The following is a 5,354-nucleotide window of genomic DNA, read 5'->3' as shown; positions in this document are numbered from 1 at the left end:
TGCCACACTACCAGAGGATGTGGAGGCTTTCGAGAGGGTGCAGAAGAGATTTACCAGGATGTTGCCTGGTATGGAGGGCATTAGCTATGAGGAGCGGTTGAATAAACTTGGTTTGTTCTCACTTGAAAGACGGAGGTTGAGGGGCGACCTGATAGAGGTCTACACAATTATGAGGGGCATAGACAGAGTGGATAGTCAGAGGTTTTTCCCCAGGGTAGAGGGGTCAATTACTAGGGGGCATAGGTTTAAGGTGCAAGGGGCAAGGTTTAGAGGAGATGCACGAGGCAAGTTTTTTTACACAGAGGGTAGTGGGTGCCTGGAACTCGCTGCCAGAGGAGGTGGTGGAAGCAGGGACGATAGCGACATTTAAGTGGCATCTTAACAAATACATGAATAGGATGGGAATAGAGGGATATGGACCCAGGAAGTGTAGAATATTTTAGTTTAGTCGGGCATCATGGTCGGCACGGGCTTGGAGGGCCGAAGGGCCTGTTCCTGTGCTGTACTTTTCTTTGTTCTTTGTTTGTTCTTATGCCCACGAGTTTACTGATGGAGTGGAGCGGCCATATTGGAAAACCCCATTGGCCAGCTGCGGGAACGGAGAATCCGTGCTGGAAAACCCGGTTGGTGAACCGGAGAATCCCGCCCGCTATGTTTCTATGTTTCATCTCCTGTGATGGTAACTCATCCACACGTGAAATTAAAAACACGTTCTCCCTGTTGGGCTCTCCCTCTGAGGGATTGGCCATCTAGACATCGCAGCAAAATTATAAAGATCTCTAATCAGGGGCGAAATTCTCCGGTATTGGCGCGATGTCCGCCGACCAGCGCCCAAAACGGCGCAAATCAGTCGGGCATCGCGCCGCCCCAGAGGTGCGGAATTCTCCGCATCTTGGGGGGCCGAGCCCCAACCTTAAGGGGCTAGGCCCGCCCCGGACAAATTTCCGGCCCACCAGCTGGCGGAAAAGACCTTTGGTGCCCCACTAGCTGGCGCGGAAATGACATCTCCGGGCGGCGCATGCGCGGGTGCGTTAGCGGCCGCTGACGGCATTCCCGCACATGCGTAGTGGAGGGAGTCTCTTCCGCCTCCGACATGGTGGAAGGAAAAGAGTGCCCCCACGGCACAGGCCCACCTGCGGATCGGTGGGCCCCGATCGCAGGCCAGGCCACAGTTGGGGCACCCCCCGGGGCCAGATCGCCCCGCCCCTTAAGGTTGGGGCTTGGCCCCCCAAGATGCGGAGAATTCCGCTCCTCTGGGGCGGCGCGATGCCCGACTGATTTTCACCGGCGATTCTCCGACCCGGCGGGGGGTCGGAGAATCTCGGCCCATCTGTCTTACGAATAAACTGACAAAATCAAAGCTCATCTCTGCATTCAACCTGCAGCTAAAGTGGGTACTCAGGGTTTTGGATACAAAATGGCTTTCAGTGGTTTATGGTCAGTTTTGATCATGAAACTACAACCACACAGGTACTTATGAAATCATCTCATTTCATAAATCATCCAACACCGGAGATAGAAACACAGCACTTACTCCGCATGGTGGGGCATCGCATGCTGGTTGAATCTTTTTAGACACATCTTAATGTACAACCATTGTACCATTTACCAATTGACTTTTACATAACTGGAACACTTTGGCACACTCATTTGTCAAATTCCACAGAACATCCTCTCTCAGCAGTTTATTCAAAGCATACATTAAGGTTGAGTAATTTGGTATCAATTTACTGTCATTATTCATTAAGTGCAAAAGATCACTGAGCTCAGGTACTCTGAGAGAGTGCTGAATTGCCTATTGCTTGGACCTTACTCAAGATTAGACAGAAATCCTCAACTCATTAATGAAGTGTCTGGATATGCACCTGAAGTTCTGTAATCTCCAGGGCTGTGGGCCAAGTGCTGGAAATGGGATTAGGCTGCGTGGTAGTATGCATTAGGGGTCATGTGGGACTGTGAAGCCGTGATGCCATTGGCTGACAGATCCTGGGTCCTGGTTGGCTGTTGATCTCTCGCTCCGCCCTGAAGGCGGAGTATAAGAACCAGGAGTTCTCCCCGCAGCTCCAGTCTGTTGCTGAACTGCGGGGAACAAGTCACGCTTAATAAAGCCTCATCGACTTCATCTCTATTCGTCTCTCGTAAGTCATTGTGCGCTACAATTTATTAAGCGTGCTTAAAGGACTATGGAGCTCAGGATCGCCCCGGAATGCCTGCGGATCAGCCCCCACGCAGTGAACTCAGCAGCAGTTTTTAAACACTGGCAAGCTTGTTTCGAAGGCTACCTCCGAACGGCCCCCGGCCGGATCACAGAAGACCAGAAACTGCAGGTCCTGCATTCGAGGGTAAGCCCGGAAATTTACCCTCTCATAGAAGACGCAGAGGATTTCCAGACGGCGTTCGCAGCACTAAAGAGCGTCTACGTTCGCCCAGTGAACCAGGTCTACGCACGCTACCAACTCGCAACGAGACGGCAAAGTCCCGGAGAATCGCTAGACGAATTCTACGCCGCGCTGCTAATTTTGGGACGGGCCTGCAGCTGCCCGCCGGTAAACACGGCTGAACACACGGACATGTTAATTCGCGATGCGTTTGTGGCAGGTATGAACTCTCCCCAAATCCACCAAAGACTATTAGAAAAAGAGTCGCTAGGACTCTCAGAGGCACGGGCCCTTGCAGCTTCCCTAGATGTGGCCGCGCAAAACGCCCGCGCATACGGCCCCGACCGCGCGGCAGCCCCTTGGGCTCCGTGGACCCCCGTCGCGACAAACCCCACCCCTCACAGGCTTGCGCGGTTCAGACGCCAGGTCATCCCGGGGGGGCCCGCTGCTATTTCTGCGGGCAGGCAAAACACCCCCGGCAGCGCTGCCCGGCCCGCGCAGCGATTTGCAAGAGCTGCGGCAAAAAGGGCCATTTCGCGGCTGTGTGCCGGTCCCGGGGGGTCGCCGCTATCCCCGGAGAAGAAAGAGTCCAGCGCATCCCAAACGCTCCCCAACCCTCCCAGCGCCCATGTGCGACCCGCAGGCGCCGCCATTTTGAGTCCCGGCCACCACGAGGGGAGGATGGGCGCCGCCATCTTGTGACCCCCAGCCATGTGCGATGCATGGGGGCGGCCATTTTGTCCACCCACGCCGCCATCTTGGGACCCCCCAGCCATGTGCGACGCATGGGGGCGGCCATTTTGTCCACCCCGCCGCCATCTTGGATGACAACAAAGGACCCCAGCATCGACGGCTCCACGGGGTTCGAAGAAGACGCTGAGACACTGCGACCACATCTGGCCTCGGTGACGCTGGACCAAGCACGGCCCCGGACGCTCCAGACGACAACAACAACGGTGCTGATCAACGGACACGAGACACCATGCCTGATCGACTCCAGGAGCACCGAAAGTTTCATCCACCCCGACACGGTAAGACGCTGTTTCTTGACCATCCGCCCAAGTATGCAAAAGATTTCCCGAGCTGCAGGATCCCAACTCCGTACAGATCAAAGGGTTCTGCATAGTGACCCTAACGGCGCAAGGGAGGGAGTTTAAAAACGACAGGCTCTACGTCCTTCCCCAACTCTTCGCGCCCACATTACTGGGATTAGACTTCCAGTGCAACCTGCAGAGCCTAACATTCCAATTCAGCGGCCCAATACCCCCACTCACTATCTGCGGCCTCGCAACCCTCAAAGTTGAACCCCCATCCTTGTTTGCAAACCTCACCCCGGATTGCAAACCCGTCGCCACTAGGAGCAGACGGTACAACGCCCAGGTCCGAAGTCCAGCGGTTGCTGAAGGAAGGCATAATCCAGGCCAGCAATAGTCCCTGGAGAGCACAGGTGGTAGTAGTAAAGACAGGGAAGAAGCAAAGGATGGTCATAGACTATAGCCAGACCATCAACAGGTACACACAGCTAGATGCGTACCCTCTCCCCCGCATATCCGACATGGTCAATCGGATTGCCCAATATAAGGTCTTCTCCACCGTGGACCTCAAGTCCGCCTACCACCAGCTCCCCATCCGCCCAAGTGACCGCAAGTACACAGCCTTCGAGGCAGACGGGCGACTATACCACTTCCTAAGGGTCGCATTTGGCTTCACAAACGGGGTCTCGGTCTTCCAACGGGAGATGGACCGAATGGTTGATCAACACGGGTTGCAGGCCACGTTCCCGTATCTCGACAACATAACCATCTGCGGCCACGATCAGCAGGACCACGACGCCAACCTCCAAAAATTCCTCCAGACCGCTAAAGCCTTGAACCTCACATACAACGAGGACAAGTGCATGTTTAGCACAAACCGGCTAGCCATCTTGGGATATGTAGTGCGCAATGGGATAATAGGCCCCGATCCCGAACGCATGCGCCCTCTCATGGAATTTCCCCTATCCCACTGCTCCAAAGCCCCAAAACGCTGCCTGGGGTTCTTTTCATATTACGCCCAGTGGGTCCCCCAGTACGCAGACAAGGCCCGCCCCCTAATACAGACCACTACCTTCCCCCTGTCGACAGAGGCTCGCCAGGCCTTCAGCCGCATCAAAGCGGATATCGCAAAGGCCACGATGCGCGCCATCGACGGGTCCCTCCCCTTCCAAGTCGAGAGCGACGCCTCCGACGTAGCTCTGGCTGCCACCCTTAACCAAGCATGCAGACCCGTGGCCTTTTTCTCCCGAACCCTCCACGCCTCAGAAATCCGCCACTCCTCAGTGGAAAAGGAAGCCCAAGCCATAGTGGAAGCTGTGCGACATTGGAGGCATTACCTGGCCGGCAGGAGATTCACTCTCCTCACTGAACAACGGTCAGTAGCTTTCATGTTCGATAATGCACAGCGGGGCAAAATTAAAAATGACAAGATCTTAAGGTGGAGGATCGAGCTCTCCACCTTCAACTATGAGATCTTGTACCGTCCCGGAAAGCTGAACGAGCCGTCCGATGCCCTATCCCGCGGCACATGTGCCAACGTACAAATAGACCGTCTCCAAACCCTCCACGAGGACCTCTGCCACCCGGGGGTCACTCGGTTCTACCATTTTATAAAGTCCCGCAACCTCCCCTACTCCGTGGAGAAGGTCCGTACAGTCACCAGGAACTGCCACATCTGCGCAGAGTGCAAACCGCACTTTTTCAGGCCGGATAGAGCGCACCTGATCAAGGCTTCCCGTCCCTTTGAACGCCTCAGTCTGGATTTCAAAGGGCCCCCTCCCCTCCACCGACCGCAACACATACTTCCTGAACGTGGTGGACGAGTACTCTCGTTTCCCTTTCGCCATGCCCTGCCCCGACATGACAGCGGCCACAGTTATTAAAGCCCTTAGCACCATATTCACACTGTTCGGTTACCCCGCATATATCCATAGCGACAGGG

This window comes from Scyliorhinus torazame, chromosome 17 (genome assembly GCF_047496885.1).
Source record: "Scyliorhinus torazame isolate Kashiwa2021f chromosome 17, sScyTor2.1, whole genome shotgun sequence".
NCBI lineage: Eukaryota > Metazoa > Chordata > Chondrichthyes > Carcharhiniformes > Scyliorhinidae > Scyliorhinus > Scyliorhinus torazame.
The sequence above is the reverse complement of the archived record's forward strand: the minus strand, read 5'-3'. Positions refer to the sequence as shown.